The sequence below is a fragment of the Urocitellus parryii genome, chromosome 10 (genome assembly GCF_045843805.1).
Source record: "Urocitellus parryii isolate mUroPar1 chromosome 10, mUroPar1.hap1, whole genome shotgun sequence".
Classification (NCBI taxonomy): domain Eukaryota; kingdom Metazoa; phylum Chordata; class Mammalia; order Rodentia; family Sciuridae; genus Urocitellus; species Urocitellus parryii.
Window position 1 is genome coordinate 88,069,657 of NC_135540.1, and position 13,207 is coordinate 88,082,863.

Sequence of the window (13,207 nt, forward strand, 5' to 3'; positions counted from 1 at the left end):
GATCATGTTACACTACTCTACCACCAAGGTGACCCACAAGTGAATCAGAGGCTCCAAATCGCCTTAATTTTCTAATGGAAAAAACCCAGAAGTTGTTTTCTAATTGGTCAACTCTTCACTCTAAAAATGGCTTTAAAAATCTAAGTATTGTTTTATTTTTAAAAGAAGTTAATGCAAATACACACCTATTATCACTTGCCTGTGCTCATTATCTCTTCTCTATCCAACAATTTGCAAATACTATTTGGTACTTAATTTGTAGAAATGTTGTGGAGAAATAAATGGCCATATTTTCCTAAAGGAAAAGCATTTCTTCTTAAAATTTCTTTCAGCAAATAAGCCAATAGCTTACTTAGTTGATCTGCATAAGACAGGTAGATGATAGCAATTTTATATCACTTTCATGTTAAACAGGTTTATTTATAACAGGTAACCCTGGTTAGCATATTAAATAGAAGATGTGGACTAGGCGTTCAACTTGAGAAACACGTGGAAACCTTGTTAAAATGCAAATTTTGGGGCTCACTCTCAGAGTTTCTGCTTCAGTAAGTGTGAGATGAGTCCTGAGAATTTTCCTGCCAAGGTTCCTGGTAATGTGAATGCCACTATTCTGGGGACTAACTATTCTTTTGGTTTCTATGGAATAGACTTATTCTAATCTTGTTGTAGTTTTATTCTAATCTAAAACAATCTGTATATATTTCTAAACATATCTGTAATTAAAATAAAAATGAGAAAATGTGAATGTGAGCACTCTTGGCCTTAATTGTACCTTTTCAAGAAGAGCCTTCACCCATTTGGCCTCAGGATCCAAACAAACTAATTGCCCATCTTTCAGTGTGACTCTGAAAATTAAAAAGTATTTTGGTTAAACAACAACTACACTTAATATAATAATGTGTTAAATATATTAATTATAATTTCTGCAACATGAAATGCATATACTTAAAATGAACACCTAGATTTCTCAAACTGTTAGTCATATTATTGGAATATGACTTTTAGCCATATCAACATGCATTAATAATTTTTCAAACAACTAAAGAAATATATGTTTTAGAGTTTTTTGTGGTGTAAATCAATCCACAGATTTTTTTTGGACTTAAAATGTACCAGGTATAGTGCTAGACTCTGAGAAATCTACTTTAATATAATATCTTCTAGGCTGACAGTTGTCAATCAGTTATTAAATATTCTTTATTGTTATATCTCTCTGATTTAATCAGGAACTCATTAAACCTTTTTTTTTTTAAATTGAACAGGGAAAGCATAAATTTCTTATTTAAATTAATTCTTTGGTTTTTAGGTGTACTATAAGAATCACAAAGCTCCACTAGTATCTCCATAAATATTATTACATAAGGACTATATCATCTCACCACACTCTGAGCCAAGGGTTTATATTCCAATGTTTAAGAAAATACCATGACATAATATTCAATTGTGAAATAAAATGATAATAATAAACACTTAGAAAATTGCCAATACAAGGAATAACTATCATATGTCATGCAAAATGGTAAAAAATAGAAAGTATTCCTTTAAATGCAGATACAAACCAAAGTTGTCTACTTTTAGTACAACCTTCTGAACAAAGCAAGAAAGATAAATAAATGTCCTAAGATTTTCAAATAAGAAAATTAAACTGCCATTATTCCCAGATGATATGACCAAGTAAAAGGTTGATGATTACAAAATCAATACAAATGTCTAAACACTAACAGCTGGACTGTGAACATTTATTAACATGCCTGTTATAATACAACCAAACAATGTAAAGTATCTAGAAATAAGATTTTTTAATTAAAAAATATGAAGAACCTGTATGGGGGAAATTATAAAATCTTAGAAACAGTAAAGAAGTCCTCAATAAATTGGGATCAAGTCCCTTTTCTTGAAATGGAAATTTTAGTACTATAAAGATGTCAATAATTCTGAATCTATGGTTTTGAAGAAATTTCATTCAAATTATAATTTAACTTAGTGCAATTTTCAAGTTGCTTCTAAAATTTATGTGAAAGAACAGAAGTCCAATAAGAAACAAGCCAGTTTTGGAGGAAAAGATGGATTAATTGTCCATTTTAGATGTCAATTATTATAAAATGTTAATAAGGAAGACTGCATATAGGTAGAGACAATATGATCAGTAATACAGAATAGAGGGGTCAGACCTCTACTTAAAGAGAACTCAATTTATGGCAGAAGTGGCATTGCACATTGCAGATCAGTGGGGAAATGATGGCATCTCAATAAATAGCACTGGGTTAATTTTTGATCCATGTGAAAAAAGTAAAATAAAACTGGATAATTTTCTCACATCATATATGCAAAAATAAATTAAAGGTGGATTCAAGCCTTAAACACAATGGATAATACTAAAGTATTTCAGGTGATAATATAGAAGAATATTTCTGTGAAATCCATGAAGTATTTTTTGAAACATGACATTAAAAATGCTAACCAGAAAAGAGTGTATTGCCAAACTCAAGTATAGTAAAAATGCAAAATTGTATTCACTGAAGACACTATAGAAAGAATGAAAATATGAGCCAAAAATTGGAAAATGAAGTGTTATATCCATAAAACTGACATGGATTAGTATGCAGAATACATAAAGAACCCCTGTGAATCAAAAGGGAAAAAGTAACATCCAAATTGGAAAAGGAGGAAACAAATAAACACAAATTTCATAAAAGGTAGAATATAAATGCTGATAAACATGATAAATTATCCACCCCCATTAATAATATAGAAATGTGAGTTAAAAGAACAACATGATACCAATACATTTTCATTAGATTGGCAATACCAGTTATTGGCCAGTATGTGCAGCAACGGATGATTTTATTCAGGAAGCAGTGTGAATTGGGATTACTTTGTAATACAGTGTGTCATTAACTAGCAAAGTTGAAGATATACAAACTCTAAATTAAATAGGTTATTTCTATTGAATTTCTATGAAAATTTAAGAAACTTTCATATCCATGAACCAGGAAACATAAAGAATGGTTGTAATAGCAAAAATTTGGAAAGAACCCAAGAGCATATTAGATAAATACATTTTATATTTATATATTTAGTATTGATATAATGGAATACTATCACTTAAATTGAATAAATTACAGATAAACACATGAAAATGAATGAATTGTAAAATATGAAGTTAAATGATGGAAGCAAGTTACAGAATACATATAGCATAATTTCATTGACCTGAAGTTCAAAAGAGGCAAAATAAATAATGATTGCTGTAGGTTTCATAACTATTTGGTAAAACTATAAATAAAAGCAAGAAGTTACACAATTCAGAATAGTGGTTAATTCTTGGAAGGGGATGGGTATGATTTGGGAAGGATATTGGTTTGTTTTGACTGTCTTGGAATCCCGTGGAATGGGTGGCTTAAACAACAGAAATGTATTTAATAAACAAATTTCTGAGTTCTCACAATTCTGAAGACTGGAAGTCCATGATCAAGATGCTGGCAGGTTTGGTTTCTCATGAAGACTCTCTCTGGCTTGCAGATGGTCATGTTCTCACCATGTCTTCACATGGTTGACCCTTGACCCACATGTTGTTTGTGTCCTGATCTCCTCTTTTCATAAGGACACCAGTCATATTGGGTTAGATCCCACCCTAATGACCTTTCTTTAACATGACTACCTCTGTAAAGAACTTATGTTGACATACACTCACATTCTGAGGTTCTGGGGGTTAGAGCTTCAACTCGGGTATTGGAAAGAGAAGCACCACTTGGCCTATAATAGGAAGTTCACACATGGAGGCTTCTGACATACTATTATGTTCTAGATTTCAGCCTGGGTAGCAAATAAACAGAAGTTTATTTTACAACTGCTTTTCAAATGGTACCCATATATATTCATAGTTTTTAAAAATATTTTTAGCAGGCAGAATGCTAAGAAGCCCCACTAAGCTTCCTATCCATAAGCCCAGGTATGAGAATATGATGAGATACTACACTCATGATTATGTTATAAGGCAAAAGAATTTGCAGATGTAATTATGGTTTCTAATTATATGATTAAATTAATCCAAAGAATTGTTATTCTAGGGACCCTAAAACAATGACATAAGCCCTGAAAGTATTGAATTTTCTCTGGTTTGTAGCAGAAGAGAAAATTGGAAGAGATACAATGTGGGGCACATTTTCATTGCTTATGTGAAGGGAGACACATGGAAGGAACTTAGAGCATTCTGCAGGAGTTGAGAGTGACCCCATATGAACAGCTAACAACAATATATGGACCTCATTTCTACAACTTAAAAAAAAATTGAATTCTACCAGCAATTGGAGTTAGAAGAGGATTCTTAACCTGGAGCCTCCAGGTGAGACTTCAGTCTAGCTGACATCTTGTTGTTAGCTTTATGAAACTCCAAGCAGAGAACCCAGCCCACACTCCACAACCTGCTGTGAGATGATGTGTCTGTTTCACATGAAATTGGGGCAACTGTTGAGCCAGAAATGAATAATTGAATCAGTATGCAAATATACTTCATAATCTTAAAAAAATTTTAATGAAAAGCAGATGTATTCCCCAGAGTATCCAAGCTGTGTGTTTGTAGGCTGATGCCCCAGAAAGATGATCACAAAGGTCATTAAGCCATATTGAACTTATTTGTATATCCCAGTGTGTAATAGATTTCTTGATGATGAATTAACTTCCCATTTATCTTTACTCATGACTGCGTATTTTTGCTTATTATACTTGTTCATTGATTTCAAAGCTAAGTTCTTCTAAAGAAACTTAGAATTCACACTCTGTGTCCCCCCATTTGAGATTCTTTCTTCATTTGTTTTCTGAAGAGGGTACATGGTGTTTTCAGGAATGAGAGCATAAATACTAGACAAATATCTTCCTAGTCTGTGAAGGAATAACAACCCAGGAGCGTGGTTCTCTATACTCCCAATCTAGCACATTTTATAAGGAAATGCCCTCTTTGAAAACATCAATGCTGGAGTTTCCATATCCCCCCATACCATCACTACTTACATGATTTCTTTTCTGCTGCATTGAACACCTTCAGGTATCAACTGTAATGTTTTAATGAATTGGGGAGAAATAAAGTCAGAATGCGTCTGAATACACCGACATCGTAACTCTTGAGCCTTACAGGGATCAGCTGTGTGAGAAAAGTATAGAAAAACCCCCAGTGAAAACAAATACAGCTGTGACCCTTAATTATTTATTTGAAATTTGGAATCAATGCAGCAGGGTATCAATTGGATGCACAAATTCAGTACTGATAAATATTTAGGAAGGCAATCATACAAAGCTAATCATTGGATATTATTATGTTCAGGGATCACTTATTGAGCATCTACTACATTTGAGAAATTGGTAGATACACTAGAGCATTAGTTCATTGTTTTAAAGTATGAATAGTAAATATAACACATTTAATGGTAAAATCACCTAATTCCCTTTTGTGAAAAGTTCCAAACATAAAGATTATATGTGAATTTTATCAGTTGAAGGTAGCATTTCTATCTGCATACCATTATTATAACAAATACCCTAAACCTATTTGTAGTAATACTTCTGCTATCATATCTATAAAGTAAAAGCATAGACTTACAGCCAGATGTTTCTTTAAGTATTTGTTTTAGTTGTAGGCAGACCCAATAACCTTTATTTTATTTTTATGTGGTGCTGAGAATCGAACTCAGTGCTTCACGCATGCTAGGCAAGCCACTCTGCAGCTGAGCCACAACCCTAGCCCCACAGCCAAATATTTCTAGGGAATTAAACAGGTATCTTTTATTTAACTCAATAAGAATTTTTTGTCACTTTGCAATCTAAATGTATGCCTACTTAAGCTTTACTTTTAGAGTTTCTATGTTTTGTTTGATGCCCAATACAAGCTCATTAGAACTGGAATCTCTTCTAAACTTTTTTCAGTAACCAAAAGGAAAAGAAAATCATCATAGTTGGCTTACCAAAGATGCCCAGGACAAGGAGCACCAGCAGGAGTGTTGGTGAGCTCTCAGCAGCCATGTCTCTCCTTGATCTGAATGCTTGTGTGGGTGGTGGAACTGCAGCCCACCTTTATGTGATCACTGACACCCTGAGAATTTTTTGTTTCTCTTCTTCCATTCTCTCTCCCCATTGGAGAATGAAAGGCACAAGGTATAAGTGGCATGCTTGCCATTCACAAGCCAATAAGGAAGCTGGGTTTGCTTTTCATGCTTTGTTTAAATTAAAGGGCTAGGGACAGGATGGGATGAACTTTCTGAATAGAGAAAGGAATCTATTATTTCCTGAGGTTGAGACTTCATAACGTGAAAAGTTCAATGCCAATTGTGGTTAATAAATATAGTTATGAGAACATTGTGAATCTTTCCAAATGCCATGTTTGCATAAAGAAGAGACTTAAGATACTATTTCTCAGCAAATATTTGCTTTTGGCATTTGTAATTATTTGCATAATACCTCTTGAGGTTTTAGTAGAATTTATCAAGCCAAAACAATACCTCAGCACAGATAACCTACAAAGAAAATGGAGTCCAGACTATAATAACCTTTGCCTTAAAAAATAAAAGAAAACTAGCATTTACTTGGGGTTTGAAGGTAGCAGTTTCCATGGGCTTGAAGCTAAGTTAAGTAAGAGTGAGATTTATTTAATTTTTACTTGAGTGGTTTCCAAGTGACCTTAATTATCTCATGTTTACTCTATTTTTTGGCATCAATAAAAGGAAGGGCAAAATATTCATATTTTCCTAGGCTATCATATGCTACCATAGTTATAGACTGGATGGCTTAAATGACAGAAGTGGTGTTGTTTGTTTTTTGTTTTTTACAGTTCTGGGACTGAAAGTCTAATTATCAAAGTTATTTTTTAGGACCAGGAGATAAGGAGTTGTTGTTATAGGCATTGCTCCTTGGTGTGTAGATGGTTATCTCACGTGTCTGTGGTATTCTCCCTGAATATATATCTATCCCCAAATTCCCCCTTTTATAAGGACATCAGTCTTATTGGATTAGGGCCTATCCCAATGACCTCATTTTAATCTGATTACCACTTTAAAGAGCCTATATTCAAATAAGGTCACATTCTGAATTACTGGGGCTTTGGGCATTAGCAGATAAATTTGAAGTGGACATAATCCAACCCATAATAGCACTTAACTGAAAAATCAGGGATCTCCAAAGGACTGGTATCGTCTGCAGATAAACTTAGCTTATATGATAAAATCATCTTTTCTTTTGCTAATTTTCATTGAGAATTTATTACCTCCTAGGGACTTTCCTACATATTGGTATTTAAAGATAATAAAAATGAATTTCTGCTCTTGAGAAGTTCACAGCCTCTTTGGAGAGACAGGCATATAATAGTCTGTGTTTGCCATGGTTTGGATCCAATACGTCTTTCAAAGGTCCATGTGTTAAAGTCTTAGTCCTTGGTTTGGTACTATTGGGAGGTGGTAGAAACATTAAGTGGTTGGGCCCCGTGGAAGATTTCAGGTCATTAGAGGCATACCTTTGAAGGAGGTTGTGGGTCTGTGGTTTGTCCTCTTCCTCTCTCTTTTTTGTGTCCTGGCCAAGAGATGAGCAGTTTGCTCCACCATGTCCTCCCTGCCATGATATGCTGCCTCACCATAGGCTCAAAGCTATGAGGCCAATTGGTCATCGACTGAAATCTCCAAAATTGTGAGCCAAAATGATACTTTCTTCTTTATAAATTGATTATTTTATTGTTACATATAATGGAAAACTGACTGACACAGTGAGATATATATATATATATATATATATATATATATATATATATATATGCCTACTTAAGCTTTATTTATAGATATATATATATCTGAGGCACTCTGGAGACAGAGAAGAGTCGAGCTTCCACTAGGGGAGTTAAGGAAGACTTTTCAGAGTCTTCCTTCTGATATTGGAGTTGTTAAAAAAAATCAGAGGAAACTCATCCTAAAACAAGATGGATACACATTGGAGACAGAGACACATATAAAGAGGAACATATTTGTGAAAGGTTAAGGAAGGGGAAAAAAATAAGTTTCAAACTGAGGTGTTTTAACCCAATAGCATTCAGTCTGATCTGACCAGATCTTGATTTTATATAAATTAAAAATCTGCAAGTAAATCAGAAGTGCTATTCAGACACAACTTTAATTTCCTGAAGTCTCATGTTTCCTCTGTAGCAAGTAAAGGTAATGAAACGCTGTATAGATATTATGATGATATTAAGGAAATACACAAAAATTAAGGTAACATAAATGTTGAAAGACTCAAAAGAATTTATTTAACCAAAACTTCAAAGATAAGCTTAGGACATAATGACAGTTTAAAAGTTTTTTTTTTTCTATTTTTAAGTGACTTTTTTTTATTAACTGTGGTTCTTTAATCATAGACCTATTAAAATTTTATGTCATATCTGAAGCACAATTAAAATACAATTAGATCTGGTTCGTTTAAAATGCTAAGATTGTCAATATCTCAGATTTTATGGATAACCTGTTTTATTAGTTGAATTTTCCAACAGTTCCACTTTTAACTGTAATCCTGTGTTTCATTCTTCAAAATATGTATCTACACTGTGATACAATGTAATGTAACAATAGCAACACTGTATCTTACTTTCTGTCAATGCTGCTCTATGAATTTTTCTAAGTTATTTGGAAACTTCTCAGGAAATATTTCTATCTTAGAGGTGAGGAAATTGAATATCAGAAAGGTTAAAAATAACCACACATTCTTATTGACTTCTTGATTTAAAAGGGGGAATCTATTTCCCAAACCCCTTGACTGAGCTGACTTTATGACTTGATTTGGTGACAAGAATGTGGCAAAATTGACAATGTGGATATTCCAGGTGAAGAAGGGGAGAAATCAAGGAGACGGCTCACCTGCCACTCTTGCCCTCTTGGAATGCTAGAGCCATTTAAGGAGAACAAAGCCCCATTGCTAGAATTAGGAGTCCCAGTTATTGGAGAACACCAAGCAGTAGAATGGGAGTGAGACAGTTCCTCAACTCAGCAGGTGACCATAGCCACATGAATGATCCTGGAAGATCTCAATAGAAAAACCATCCAGCTGAGCCTAGTCCAGGTTGTTGCATCATCCAGCTCAAATTGATGATCCTTAGCTAGAAAAAATTGGCAGTCGTTTTTTAAGCCACTATGTTTTAAGGAAACAAAGGATAGTTCATAGAGTAATGTAGCAACAACTTCAGCTGGCTGAACCCATTTCTTATTCTTTGGCAACCTTGAGAATCATCTACTTTAGTGAAGACAGTCCTGTACTAAGTAAGCATCATAAAGTTTATTTTTGGCCCATTTCTGTAATAAAATAGTTATCTGACATTTGATATTTCTTTAGTAATCTCTGAGCATCTCCCAGGCTAACTACATAATGTGCAGAATGATATTACTTTTTTTTTTCACAATCTCTCAGATTTTTGAACCATGCTCCTGCTTGACTGCCAAGAGACCATTTTCTGATCTTATTTACTTTTTCGTCTCCAAACTACTTAGTTTCTTTTTCAGAGAAGTTTTGAAAGCAACAAGAACAAAACAAGATTGTTCACTCTCACTGATATTATTCACCATACTACTAGAAGTTTCAGCCAGAGCAATTAGGCAAGAGAAAGAAAGAAAAGGCATATAAATAGGAAGGGAGGAAGCAAAGTATCCCTTTATGCAGATGATAAGATTCTACATGTAGGAAAACATCAAGACTCCACCAAGAGACTATTAGAACTGATAAATTCAATAAGGTAGTAACATACAAAATCAACATTGTAAAAACCAGTTGCCTTTCTAATACACCAATAATGAATTTGATGAGAAAGAAATTATAAAAGTAAGTTCATTCACAACAGCAAAAGAAGAAGAGAAAAAACAATCTAGGAAATACCTTTATATTAGAAATTACAAAATAGTGATGGAAGAAATTGGAGAAGACACAAATAATTGGAAATTTTAAGATTCATGGATTGTAAGAATTAATGTTGTTAAAATATCCATACAAAGTAATCTACAGATCCAGTCCAATTCCAATGACATTCTTCACAGAACTGGAAAAATGATTCTAAAATTTATATGGAAGCAAAATAACCCTGAAAAGCCAAAGCAATCTTGAGAAAAAAGAACAAAGTTGGAGGCATCACAATAGCTGATTTCAAGAAAATACTACAGAGATAATCCAAACAGCATGGTGTTGGCTTAAAAACAGATTAACAGACCAATGAAACATAATAGAGGTTCTAGGTAAATCCACATCTACAGCCAACTGATTCTCGACACAGACACACACACACACACACACACAAAAAAAAAAAAAAAAAAAAAAACATGGGAAAAGAACCTTTTAAACTGATGGTGCCAGGATTACTAAATATGCACATGCAAATCATTGAAACTTTGCCATTGTCTCTCATCTTGTCCAAAAATCAAGTCAATGTGGATCAAAGACCTGAAACTCTGAAACTTCTAGAAGAAAACAGAGGGGAAACACTGAGACATTAACGTAGCAGTGATTTTCTCAACAGAACCTTAAAAGTACAGAAAACAAACAAACAAAAAAAAATATGACATATTGGATTATATCAAACTAAAATTCTTTTGCGCCACAAAGGAAATAATCAGCAGAGTAAAGAACAACCTATAGAATAACAGAAAACTTACAAACTTTTCATTTGACAGATGATTAATATCTAGAATATACAAGTAACTCAATGAGTTTAACAAAAATATGTATTCTAATTTTAAAAACACACAAGTCATCTGAATGCACACTTCTCAAAAGAAGAAATGCAAATGGATAATCAATAGATGACAAAAAATGTTCAATCTCATTAGCCATTGGGGAAATGCAAGTCAAAACTACAATAAGATGCCATCTTATTCCAGTTAGAATGGTGATTATCAAAAAATGCATGAAATTAAAATGCTGGTGAGAATGTGGAGATAAAATAAGTGCATGAAATTAAAATACTGTTGAGAATGTAAACTAGCAGAACCGCTGTGAAAAACTGTATAGTTTCCCCAGAAAACTAAAAATAGAACTGCCATGTGATCCACCTATACTATACCTAGATATATGTCTTAAGAAAATAAAAGAGATACCTGCATTACCATGTTTATTAAAACACTATTCACAATAGCTAAGGTATAGATGAAATTAGCCTAGGTGCCCATCAACAAATGAATGGATGAAAATAAAATGTAGTACATACACAAAATGGAGTATTATTTAGACATAAAGAATGAAATCTTATCTTTTGCAAGAAAATTGATGGAAATGGAAGACATTATGTTAAGTGAAATAAGCCAAACCCAGAATGACTAAATATTCTCTCATATGGGAAAACTTAAGGAAAAGAAAGAAGTAAAGAGTTAATATGAAAGTAGAATAGTGATTATTAGGTACTGGGAAGAGTGCTGCGGTGGGGAGAGTGGAAAAAGGATAGTTGGATTTGATCAATGTACCTTGCATGCATGTATGGAAATATCCCATTGAACCTCATTAAGAGGCACAAGTTAATACATGATAATAAGAAAAATTTCTTGTATCCAGTTAAAAAAAATTACGCACATTCCAACAATGCCAAGAGATGGAACAGCCTGAGCCACGGGGGAAGTGGAGGAATTAGTCAATATTAACAGAATCATAAATGACAGAATGATAAAATTAGTGGCTAAGGATTTAAAAATATCTATTAAATATGCTCAGGTGTCTAAATGAAAAATGTGAACATAATGAAGAGCGAAGAAATTTTACGTATTTTATATATTTATTTTATACTATATCTAGCTTTATTTTAAAATAAATTTCTTAGGATAAAATAAAATTTATTTATTTAAAAATATCACATACAAACACACATATGTGTGTATATATATTATATATAATATATATGATGATATATATTATATATTATTATAACTTTCTCTATGCACACACACACACACACACACACACATATTTATAAAGAGAAAGAAGAAAAAAATTTCTCGCATTTTCTAAGCAAGGGACTGGGAAAACAGAGTCTTCATCTACTAAGTTCTGTCCTTCCATAAGGGTTGCCTCTAAACCATAGGGCATTGAATCACAGGCCTTCTGGAATGGGAATGGTGCCGACTCTCTGCCAAGTTCCCTTTCCCACACAAAGCACTCAGAAAGAGAAGTTGAAGAACAGAGAGGTCAAGTTGAGAAGCTGTTGCCCACTGCAACTGCTGAACTCATTGGTGAATGGAGGGATGTGAAGTGGGGCACTGGTGATGAACATGGGACTAGCCCTTTTCCTTATTAGTTGGACAGGTAACCAGAGAAAGAAACACTATCACGCCTTTTCTGGGTGGCCCCCACTGTTCTAATGTGGGTCTTCCACCTCCACCATCCCCCAATGTCTTTTCTGTTACATTTGGGAGTCTTGAGAGGACATCTCAGGAGACCTTACAAAGAAGGACTTGCAATGACAGAATAGCCTCAACCATATTTCCTCCTCTCCACTGTCTCCTTTGGTAGCATTTCCTCAGGAAACCTCAGTCCCTCTGGTCATTGCCATTTCCTGTGGATTGCCTTGTGCAGTGAAGATATGATACATACTATTTTTTCCCTACTTCCTTCACCCTGGACTACCACCTCACATACCCTTGTGTCTCACTGCCTGCCATAACACTCCCCTGTAGGAAACTGCTTTGCACTTTGAAGGTATAGGGTAATTTGTTATGGAAACTGCAATTTACATTTTCTTTTGATCTAAAGACTGAGATGTGTCCATGACATTGTCCTGGGAACCCAGGAGAAGAAGCAATTTTTTGTAGCCATCAATAACATTTAATCATTGAATCACTTCAGAATAATACTCTGTTATTATCTTCATTCTATAGAAGGGGAAATAAAGTCAAGTAAAGTCACAAAACTTGCTCAGGATCACAGTGATACAGCTGGAATTTACCTCAAAGTGTATCTGATCCTTTGAAATCTGTCTTCAACCATCATATAAATAAAATCATCTCTTGTGTCCTTCTTGTGTTCTGTGTTCCATATTGACTGGAACACAGTATCCAGAACAGCAAGTTCCAGACAATGTTGAAAATAAAGACTGAACTTAGTTTCAAGTTGTGGCTTTATTGAGCTCTTGGGTCCTATTTGTAACATTTCCCAGTGTCCTCTAACTCAGGGTTAGAGAGTAAATGCTAGCGTTTATGGAATTTCTGGAATGGTT